We start from the raw sequence: 11,622 nt of genomic DNA on the forward strand, positions 1-11,622 counted from the left end.
CTCTCTCTCTCTCTCTCTCTCTCTCTCTCTCTCTCTCTCTCCAGATCTCTTTTTAAAATCCCCGTCACCTCAGTGCAATGGCGACAGAGAACCTGGGTTCCAATTCTAGTTCTTTCACGTTACCACCTGGGTGACACTCCATAAGTTAACGCCCTTTGTCTGGGCCTCACTTTCCTCATCTGTACAATGAAAGGCGTGGGCTAGCACTTTTGCCCCGCAGCCGCTTTATCTTCTCCCTTCCAGGAGTCCCCACAGCTCACATTCTATGTCATTCAGAGTTGAAAAGCCCCTTCCTTGGGACAGTTGCAGGGGAGGAAACAGGAGTACCCATGGGCCCCATCACTAGCAAGAGCTGGAGTCAGGATCTGAGCCCTGTCCACAGAGGCCATTGGTGATCAGCATTCTTTCCACTCTATCTTATTGCGTCCCATTTTTGCCTGGGCTAGGGAGCTAGGAAGTGGCTGGGCACATAGTTTGGTAAGTATTTCATAAATGCTTGAGCAATTGACTAGTCTCCTTAACAATCATTAAGTGGATACTATGTGCAGGACTGGGACGCTAGGGGGCGCCATAGTGCATAGAGCACTGAGCTTGGCATCAGGAAGACTCATTTTCTTGAGTTCAAATCTAGCCTCAGCCCCTTACCTACTGTGTGATCCTGGGCAAGTCACTTACCCTGTTTACTTCATTTTCCTCATCTGTAAAAATGAGCTGGAGAAGGAAAAGGCAAACCATTCCAGTATCTCTGTCAAGAATACCCCCAAAGGGGGGTCATAAAGAGTGAGACCTGATTAAAAATGACCAAAGAGCAACAAAAGATGTGCAGGACTGGCAATCCAGAGACAAAAATGAAACACTTTGCCCTCAAGGAACTTACAGAGGGATAGAAGAAGGACATCCAAATTAGGACAGGCGATGTTGCCAAATGGATAATGACCTGGCCTTGAAGCTAGAAGGATCTGGGTTCAAGCTTGCCTTGAACACCTACTGGCTGTTTGATTTTGGATACCTTTCCAAGGCTAGAAGTTGAAGAAAAAATCTGATCCACTTTTGGAAAGGAAGTTTCCACACTTGGGAATTCTTTATGCCAATCATATTATATGTCGGATCCTTACTCCTTTATTATCATCAATAATTATTATGATTAATTATTCTTATTATCTACTGCTTTAAGCATTTTATACAATTGCAAAATATTTTATAGAACAACCTGTAAAGAAGATACTAGTTTTATCCTTATTTTACAGATGGGGAAACTGAGGCCAGAAGAGGTTAAGTGACTTGCCCTGGTCATGTAGCTAGTAAATATCTGAGCAGGATTAAAACTCAGGTCTTCTGACTCCAACTCCCATACTCTATGTAGCAAACTCTCTGGCCCATACAAAGTTATATAAAACAATTTCAATAGGGTGGGTAAGTGGGCGGAAATTGGGAAGGAAACCAAATATGTTTTCTAAATACCAGACTGAATCAAGGGGAGGGAATTTGGAAATGTCAGGGCATGATTTTGGAGTGGTCCTTGATATGAAATGCCTCATTGTTGTAAGGAAGGGGCGTGGGACAAGAGGCCTCGCTCTGATAAAGCCCCTTTGAACTGTGTGTGTGAGTGATCGCATAGAAACACAGGAACCAAAATACTGATAATTCACATTTTGAAGGAAAACACCCACACCAAATCTGGCCTCTGGAGCAAGGATCAACATCATAAATCACAGAGGGTGGGGACAGAGCAGAAATCTGAGGGGCTGTTGCCGTGGAAAAGGCATCATACTTATTCTGCTTGGTTCTAGAGGGCTGAACCAGGAGGGATGGGTCAGGGCCACAACTAAGCAACATTTGGGCATGCCATCAGGGATGTACAGAACACCTGAGCCATCTAAAAGTCGATGGGGCTGCCTTGGAAGCAGGTGGGCTCCCCCTCAGCTTGGTGGACCACTTGTCCTATTCTGTAGGAGAAGGGATTCTTGTTCAGGGATGGGTTCTGAGGATCATGGTTTCAGAGCTGGAAGGACCCTCAGGAGGGCATCTCATGTTATAGATCCAGAGATGGGTTGAGAGAGGGGCCTACAGTCATGAAGTCAGTGAGAGACAGAAGTTGGTTGGAGTAGATGGTCTTGGAAGCTTTCTGAGATTCTCTGATTCTGAGAAAGGTCCAGCTGTGAATGGGTGGGTGTCAATCAGCTACACTGACAGGCATCATGGTGTTTGGGCGAGGGAGATTTGCCAAAGCCAGTGTGAACTGAAATCACTAATAATGCCTGTCCGCAGGACATGATATCTCCATTGGAAGGCCAAAAGGCTGGATTGGAGCACATGAGCATGGTGGTATTAGCAGGACTCCAGAAACGGCCCTCTGGTGTCTGGTCCCCAGACCCACATGGAGAATCCCTCCAGCCACTGGCTGCTGTAGCCAGGTCTGTGGCCTACATCGTTAGAGGATGTTGACTGAGCACAACCCTGGGGTGGAGTGGCAGCTGCCTGAAAACAGACCCATGACCTGGAATTTGACTTTGGCTTTGTGCCTGCTATAGGGCAGGGAGAGTACCTTTTCCTCTCAGTCACCCAGATTCTAAATCTCAAAGACATCTGGGACTCTTTTTCTTCTCTCTCTCCTATGTCAGATCAGTTTCCTTATTCCTCCATATCTTTCCCCCCCATACCTTCCTTTCCCATCCTAGTTATGATGGCCTCCAGACTGATCTCTTTCTAAGCTAAATTCACCTTTTTAATACACAGGCCTGACCACATAACTTTCCTGCTCAAAAACATTCTATAGCTCCCTACTGCTGACACTGTTTAGTTTGGCTTTTGGGATTGCAGCGAAGGCCGTCTACAATTTGGTTCCCATTGACCTTTAATACCTTCTTTCCTGGTTCTGCTCTTCGTGTACTATAGAGGTCCTTCCAGACAAATTGAGGGACTGTCCCCAAAGTCATTCTATGTTCTTTTCCCCAACCTCTATGCCAGATTGACCTGAAAGTCATGCCCTTCTCGTGTCTGCTTATCGAAACCTGTCTCTTCCTTTAAGGCTCAGTCAGGTGCCAGCTGTTCCAGGAAGCCTTCCCTGATTGCCTCAGCTGGAAACAATCTCCCCCTTATCTTTCTTTAAGCCTGTTGTCTAGAAGCCCTTCTTTGGCTTTGTCTCAGTCTCCCTTAAATTGTACTTATATATGTGTGCCCATGTAAGTAGATGTTTGCCTGGTAGGCAGCTAGGTGGTACAGTGGATAGAGCACTGGAAGCCTTGAATTCAAATCCAGTATCAGACACTTCCTAGTAGTGTAATCCTGGACAAGTCACTTAACCACTATCTGCCTTAGTTTCCTCACCTGTAAAATGGGGATAACAATAACACCTACCTCCCAGGGTTGTTGTGAGGATCCAATGAGATAATATTTGTAAAGCACTTAGTACAGTGCCTGGCACGTAGTAGGTACTATATAAACTCTTATTCTTTCCCTCCCCTTCCTTAAAGGAACTCCTTTTCCTAGGAGCCTGTGTGGCGATCCCACGGCATGGTGACCCTCCCATGGTAATGTTGTCATCAGAGCCTAGGAAGAAGCATGGCTGTTTTGAAGGGAGCATAAGGAGTCCAGGCCAGGCAGTGAGGAGAAGAGGATTATGGCCAGGACTAGCTCTGGCGATGGGGTATTAAGCTCCAGGTTGGATTTCCCATTCAAGGGCATCTTCCCCTTGGGCTGGGGTTCCCATCTGGAGAAGCCATGTTTGCAGGGCTCAATGCTCCTGGGGCCAAGACACCTATCATGTCCCAAGGCCCCAAGAGCTTTAGCCAGGCCCCCTGACACCCAGACCTTCATCCTGTTGAGTCAAGGGACAAAGATAGCAAGGGGAGATTGAACTGGAGACCTGGAGGTTGAATGGTGGGCTTGCTGGGACTGAGGCTGAGAATGTTGACAGTGAACATAATACTAATAATAGCAACAACACTTATAAAGCTCCTTCTGTGTGCCTGGTATTCCTCTGAGCTCTCTACAATTATCTCATTTAATCCTCACAACAACCCTGGGGGTAGGTGCTGTTATTACTGGTCACCTGGTTTTCTCCAGCATTTCTGTTTTAAGCAGTAAATTGTCCTTTCCCTACTACTACAATATTGTGTTATATGATTGACATGGCTACTGGTCAGGGGGAAGGAATTCAGAGGGAACAAGGAATGGGGGCATGGCATGGAGAATATGTGAAGCCCAACCCAGTTCGGAGGTTAGCAGTTACAGATGCTTCTCTGGGGCTCCCTCCTGAGACTGAGATTTGGGGGCCCTGGTTCCTCTTGATACCCCTGAGCAGGACCACTGCACCCATTCGTCACTTACTCCATGTTTGCTGCATGGAAATGCAATGCAATGCTGCCCATTCTTTCCTGCTTCTTTGGTGTACCCTGCCATGATGAATGCTGCAGACTGGGCCTGTTTGCTCTCTGGTGATAGTGAGAACTGGGGGTCAGAGATTGGGAGCAAGAAGGGTCCTCAGAGGTCACCCAGTTCCTCTCCCTCATGTGATAAAGAAAGAGGGGAAAGAAGCAAAGTACTAAAGAAAAGGTGATGAATTTGGTGGTAGCGGTCCTTGGTTCAAATCCTGACTGCCACTTGCTATGTGTGTGTGACCTTCAGTAAGTCAATTAATCTCCCTGAGCCTCAGTTTCCTTATCTGTAAAATGATGGGTTTGGACCAGGTGGTCCTTGATCTATGATCCTATGAAGTAGAGGCCCAGAGAAGTAAGGAACTTGTCCAGTGTGGCAGACATAAACTAGAACGAGGAAAATTAAAACCGACTGGTGTCCCTGTGGGCCACACAATCCCAACGACTCCCTGTGAGGCGTATGTAACGCAAGGTGGAGCTTTGCAGAGAAGTGTGTGTGTGTGTGTGTGTGTATGTGTGTGTGACTGGAATCTGTGGGCTTGGGGTTGCCATGTGACTCTGGGGAGATGAGGGGATTCAGGTGGGCTGGTGTTTAGTGTAGACGTCGAGTAGGTTGGCAGATGACCAACCAAATTGGAAGCTGAGAACTGGGCATGAGAAGAGTTCGGGTGGAATGCTGTAATTGAAGTATGCCTTGCTTTGATAGGATGCTTGCGGTGTGAGGAGGGAGGCGGAGGCAGGAGAAGAGAGAAAGGGGTATAGGAGTGTTTATTTTTACCCTTCCTTTTCCGCTGCTCCTAGGGTGTGGAACTAGTCCTGGATTCAATGGGAAAGTGACTCAACTGATAGAGAGTTAAGCCAGCTAGGCGGCATAGGTGGAAACAGTGGCTGGTCTCCAATCCAAACAAAGGTCTGCTCACCTTCCTGCCTTGGGTCTCCCTGAAGGGCAAGGCTCAGGAGGTGGCCTCTCAGGGGACCCATTGATTTGGGAACATAGAAAGCCTTAGACACTGGAGCGAATGGTTTACCCACTTCCAAAAAGGAACCAAGAAAGGCATCTTGTTCTGCAGTCTCTGTTGCTCAGTGGTTATGGCTTGGGATAAACATTTGTCCTCCAGGCTGGGTCATGAGATGTGAAAGGAGTATAGGATTTAGTGCTGGAAAGGGCAGCAGAGGTTATCTGGTTTAATCCTTTCATTTTTACAAATCAGGAAACCGAGGTCTAGACTGTGAAATGCCTTTCCAAAGGCCAAACAGGTGGTAAATAGCAAAATTAGGCCTCAGACTCAAGTTCTCTGACTCCAAATCCTGTACTCTTTTCTGCCAAACCAAGGAGTAGGAAATTCAGCCAGGACCATCATCTGATGGTACCACACCTCCCAAACCCAATTGTCTCTAGGCTTTAATTCAGCTACTCCCACTCACCATCTTGTATTAGGCCAATGTGGTTAGTCAAGAAGCCCTTATTAAGCTCTTACTAAGTGCCAGGAAAGGGGGCAGCTAGGTAGTGCAGTGGATAGAACGCCAGGCCTGGAATCAGGAAGACGTGAGTTCAAATTTGGCCTCAGACACTTACTGGCTCGGTGACCCTAGGCAAGTCACTTAACCCGGTTAGCCTCAGTTTCCTTATCTATAAAATGAGATGGGGAAGGAAATGGCAAACCACGCCAGTATCTTTGCCAAGAAAACCCCAAATGGGGTCATGAAGAGTCAGACACGACTGAACAACAACATGTGTGAGGAGTCAGCACCTTTTTGCTTCCCTACACACTCAAGTGCACAGGTTCTTTTATGTGTCCAAGCCCCTTTGGGTAGTGTGGTAAAGCCTATGCACCTCTCCACAGAATGAGGCATAAAATAAAACACATTGGATTACAAAGGAAGCCAATTGTATTGAAATGCAGTCATGAAAATATGTTTTCAAGCAAGTTCATGGACCCCGGGTTAAGACCATTACCCTAGTGGAAGGGCCAAAGCTACGGGCTGCCACTAACAGAAAAGGGGGGGTGTGGTACCATGTCCAAAGGCCTGAATTTGAACCCCGACTTTCTTATTATTTCCTGTGTGACCTTGTATCTCTGTAAGTCACCTCACTTTTCTGGGCCTCATTTCCTCCTCAGTAATATAAGGGGGTTGGGCTCAACCACCTCCAAGGTCCTTCCATTTCTGAATCCCACAAACCATAATGAGGTTTAATGAGAACTGAAATCTGTTCCACGTCAATTTCCCCCTCCCTTTTGGCTAGGGTAGAATGGGATGGTTATTGCCTGAGGGGTTTTGAAGGCTCTGCATTGAGTGTATCTAATGGTTATTCCATCTCGACAACAATCTTGAGTGGAAAATAAGAGCCATCATTTTGGATTGGCTCCATCCTTGTTGGGCTGCTGCCAGCCTTCTCTGAACTGAAGCCTTCCTTGGGTACCAGTTCCCCCGATCGCGCTCCTCAGAGCTCTGTCCTGATCTCAGGAAGAGGATGTCTCTACTTCCACAGTCCATGGAGGGGAGGGTGGCAATGCCTCTCAGACTCAGGGAATTGGATGACATCTCTCACCTGGGGCAGGGAGAAGCCGGGTGGGCCAGTGGGTAGAGAGCTGGCCTTGGAGACAGGAACACTTGAGTTAAAATCCTGCTTCTGACGCATACGGGCTATGCGACCCTTGAACAAATCGTGTCACCTCTAAGTGCTCTAGGAAAGTCTGTAAGGCTATACATCTCTGAGAAGGCGCTAACCTGTGCCAGTGGAAGGAATTTCCTCACCTGAGAGTTCCCTTTATCAAAGTAATCACAGATATAGTCCAAAAGAAACCAAACTCAACCCCATGTTGGGGCCCAGGGCTCATCTCTCCTTTTCTCTGCAGCCAATGCTATGGATTGTCCAAAGAGTCTGCCCCAGACAGAGAATAATATCTAAAGCCAGAAACCACCTGAGGGGTCATCTAATCCAATCCCCTCAATCACACTCAAACATATCTATTAAGTGACTATTATGTACTTGGCACTTTGCTAGACTAGGGATACAAAACAATCAACCAGTATTTATTAAGCATCTACTCCATGCAAGGCATTGTGTTATAAAGGGAATGGAGGTACAAAGGCAAAAACCAAATTAGATCCTGCCCTTAAGGAGCTTCCATTCTGCTGGAACATGGCAAAAGAAAAGGGATGGGGGTGGAGACACAACATGGACTTAGATTAGTAAATACAAAATCATTCCAGAAGGGGGAGTGCAGTGTGGCATAGGGGATGGAGTGCTGCGGCTGGGAATCAGGAAGACCTGGATTTGAATCCTGCTTCAGACACTCCTGCTATGTGACCCTGAGCAAGTCACTTACATCCCTCTGAGCCTCACTTTTCTCAAATGGGCTGGTGGACTCAGTGACATCTAAGTTCCATTCCAGATCTGAATTGAGGATCCTATGATCTTTGGTAAGAGTACCAGCAAGAGGAGGGCGGAGCAGCAAGGCAGAGGAGACCCAGGAAAGCATCCCAAACAACATGGTGACTGAGCTGAGCTTCAAAGGAAGGTGGCAGTACAAGCAGATGGAGATGTGGAGGGAGCCCTTGCCAGGCTTGGGGGCAGGCGGTAGAAGTGCACGAAGGCTAGAGATGGAAGGCAAGGCGGAAGAATCATAGGTAGTGCAGTTTGGCTGGATGAATAGCACATGAAAGGGAATAAAATGAAGAAAAAAACTGGGAAGAGAAGAGAGACAGAAGTCAGCTTTAACTATGAGACTGAGGACTTTTTAATCTTAACTAAGAGGTAAGAGGGAGCCACTGAAGATTTTTGAGCTAGGCAGCAGCAGGATCAGAGCTGGGTTTAAGAAGGTTATTTTGAGGGCAGCTAGGTGGCGCAGTGAATAGAGCTCTGGCCTTGGAGTCAGGAGGACCTGAGTTCAAATCCAGTCTCAGACACTTAACACTTACTAGCTGTGTGACCCTGGGCAAGTCACTTAACCCTGATCGCCTCACCAAAAAAAAAAAAAAAAGTTATTTTGGAATCAATGTAGAGGTTGGATTGGAGGGGGAAGAGGATAGAAACAGGGAGACCAAGCAGGAGGTTATTACAATAGTCTGAGAAAGTGATGATGAATGCCTGAAGTAGGTTGTTGGCTATGGGAGGAAGATAAAGGAACAGATAAGAGAGGTGTCATGGAGGCAGAATCATAGGATTTGATTGACTAAGGGGGATGAGGGAGAGGAAGGAGTTAAGTGTGATTGAGCTTTGGAACCTGGATGACTGAAGAGAAATAGTGAAGTTTGGAGGAGGGAATGAATTTGGGGGGGCAGAGGTGGGTTCCATTTTAGACTTGTTGGGTTTGAGAATGATGATGCAATATCCAAGTGGAGATGGCGAGCAGACAGTTGGTGATATAGGCCTGGAGCTCAGGAGAGATTAAGGCTGTAAATGTAGATTTGAGAGTCATTTGCATAGAGATGATAATTAGGGACCCTGGAATCATATATTCAGAGCTAGAGGGGCCTGAAGGTTATCTAGTTTAACTCTTGTCATTTGACAGATAAAGAAACTGAGGCCCAGAGAGGTTCCCTGATTTGTACAAGGTCCCAAAGTAAAGTTCATAGAATCATGGGCCCAGAGCTAGGAGGGACAATATATCCAGTGTGGCTCAACCACCTCGCCCCATTCCTGCAAGGGAAGGGAGAGAAGAGTCCTTTCTCATCTCTTCTTCATAGAATCATGAATCTAGGGATGGAAGAGAACTCAGGGTCATCCAGTCCAGCCCTTACAAATGAGAGTTGGACTAGATAAGGAAACAGCTTTGGGGAGGTCCAAGGTCACGCAGACAGCAGCAAGGCATTTAGATTTGGAAAGGAAGGAAATAAACATCTATTAAGTGCCTACTGTGTGCCAGGCAATTTATGAATTCTATCTCATTTGATCCTTACGACAGTCCTCTTGTTTCACAGTTGGGGAAACTGAGGCAGGCAGGGTTACGTGAATCTGAAGAGGCTGGATTTGAACTCGAGTCTTCCTAATTCCAGGCTTAGCTTTGGCTTTCTGATTTCAAAGCCTAGCTCTTGCCTAGTGGAAACTTAGTCCATGTTTGATTGAATGTGGGGAGGCAGCAGAGGTCAGTGGGGCCTTGAGAACATGCTTGTTCCCGTTTATTTCTTTTTCCATCTTGTTCTTGGCTGGAGCTCCAGCCTCATCAACAGCCCTCACTCGGGGCTGGTCTGAGCAGCCGCTTTCCTGAAGAAGTGGCAAAGGCCAGTCCTGGAGGGGGGCCCCCCATTGTTCTCATTTCCCTGCGGGGCCCCAGCTTTCTCCCAGGCCAAAGGTGGTAGGATTTTCCCTCTCCTCGCAGCACCGCTTCCCTCCCCTTCCCGATTTTTATCTGCTCCAAACACCCTGGCAGGCAGGCAGGCGTGCCCTCCTCTTCCTAGAAGAACTGCCCACTGCTTGGCTTGTCATGAGTATGGACTCAGTAGAGCACAGAGGGAACATATCTGAGTGACTCTATTGGCAGCAGCCTGGGGTGGGGGGCAGAGAGTGGAGGGCAGAGGGCATGGGTAGGGGTGGATGTAGGCAGCCAGCTGTCTGTCCTATAGATGGGCTGGGGCAGGCCCCTCCCAACTGGACCCAGGCATCCAGGGATTCATAGGCATCCTGGCAAAGAGCCCTTGGCTCATGGGACCCCTCCCAGATGCCTGGGAATGGTTTTCTCCTTTTAAAAAGGGGCAGGCAGAGCACAGTGCAAAACGTGCCAGCTCTGGGGGGAAGAAACCTGGGTTCCAGTCCTGTCTCTATGAACTTGGGTAAGTCACTTGATATCCTTATCTGTGAAATGAAGAGATTGGACTAAATGACCTTACCCTTCCAGCTCCAGAGCTGTCCCCCATGAAGAAGTGAGGAGTAAATGTATTTCCCTCCGTTATTTTGCAGAGGTGGGGATCTATGGGTCTAGAATATTGTATATACTCTCAGCAGGGGGGCAGCCAGGTGGTGTCATGGATAGAGCGTTGGACCTGGAGTCAGGAAGACCTGAGTTCAAATTTGACTTCAGACACTTAGTAACTGTGTGCCCCTGGGCAAGTCACTTAATCTTATTTGCCTCAGTTTCCTCATTTGTAAAATGAGCTGCAGAAGGAAATGCCAAACCAGTCCAGTATCTCTGCCAAGAAAACCCCAGATGGGGTCCCAAAGAGTCAGACACGACTGAACAATAACAATATATACTGTCAGATGTGATCGTTGTATTTCATTGTTGGCTTTGCTGAGCTGCCTGTCTTTCCCCTTTTTCTATGCTTTATTTTAAGGGGTGGTCATCTACTAACTAAGTGGAGGCATAAAAACAAGAAAAATTAAAAATTAAAAAGAAAAAGGGCAGGTAGCAGTCAGAGAAGTTGCTGACTTGCCTGAGTACAATTCCATCATGTGCCTTATTGAATGAGTGAATACATGGCTAATGGTGATTTTTTTTTTTTAAGATAGTAGCCAACAATTCTATCTTGCTTTAGGGTTTGCAAAGAGCTTTCCAAACGTGACTTCCTTCAAGCCTCACAATAACCCTGGGAGGTAAGTGCTGTTATTATCTCCATTTTACAGATGAGAAATTGAGGCAGATAGAGGTTAAATGACTTGTCCAGGGTCACACTGCTAGGAAGTGTCTAAGGCTAGATTTGTGGTGTGGCAGCAAAGGTCAGCGGGGCCTTGAGAACACTTTCTGTCTCTAGACTAAGCACTCTGACCACTGTGCCGCCTCTCTGCCTTTTTTGGGGGGCAGGGGTGGGTATGTTTATTTCACCTGGGTAGGGGACTTGTCCTGAGGAGACACCAGCCACCAATGCAGATCAACACCTGCTCCACACCTCTAAATGACACCATCATCATCATCATCATCATCATCATCATCATCACAACTGGCATTTGTGTGGGCTTTAAGGTTTGCAAAGCACTTTACACACATCATCCCCTTTGATCCTCACAAACAGCACTAGGAGGAGGTGCTGCTAGTCTCCCCCTCCCTTACAGGGGAAGAAATGAAAAACCGGGAGGTTTAAAGGAACTACCCAGGGTCACACAACCAGCAAGTGTCTGAGGCAGGATTGGAACTCGTGTCTTCCCATCCCAGGCTAGCCCGCTGCTCGAGATTTCTTTAGTGCCTTCAGGTTTGCCGACACTTCATTTCCCCAATAATCCTGTAAGATCAGTGGTGAAAATATTTTTATTCCCTTTTTCCAGATGAGGAAAGTAGTACTGACTGAGAGAAGTTAAATACTTTTCCAG

General features: G+C 47.1%; 2 protein-coding genes across 4 annotated transcripts in view; one reads left to right on the top strand and one right to left on the bottom strand.

Annotated features, from left to right (window-relative positions):
- MMRN2 (multimerin 2) overlaps positions 1-11,622 on the bottom strand; it is a 46,133-nt gene that overhangs the window by 18,626 nt on the left and 15,885 nt on the right. The window lies entirely within an intron of this gene.
- SNCG (synuclein gamma) overlaps positions 10,111-11,622 on the top strand; it is a 31,595-nt gene continuing 30,083 nt past the window's right edge. Inside the window, exon 1 of one of the 3 annotated variants that reach the window (XM_027846316.1) lies at positions 10,111-10,151. The gene's annotated coding sequence lies outside the window, so the exon portion shown is untranslated. Of the gene's footprint in view, positions 10,152-10,870; positions 10,912-11,622 lie in introns of those variants that run through there. The other 2 variants (XM_027846317.1, XM_027846315.1) reach the window with 2 other exon arrangements.

The sequence above is a fragment of the Vombatus ursinus genome, unplaced genomic scaffold (assembly GCF_900497805.2).
Source record: "Vombatus ursinus unplaced genomic scaffold, bare-nosed wombat genome assembly UNPS02015129.1, whole genome shotgun sequence".
NCBI classification, from domain to species: Eukaryota; Metazoa; Chordata; class Mammalia; order Diprotodontia; family Vombatidae; genus Vombatus; species Vombatus ursinus.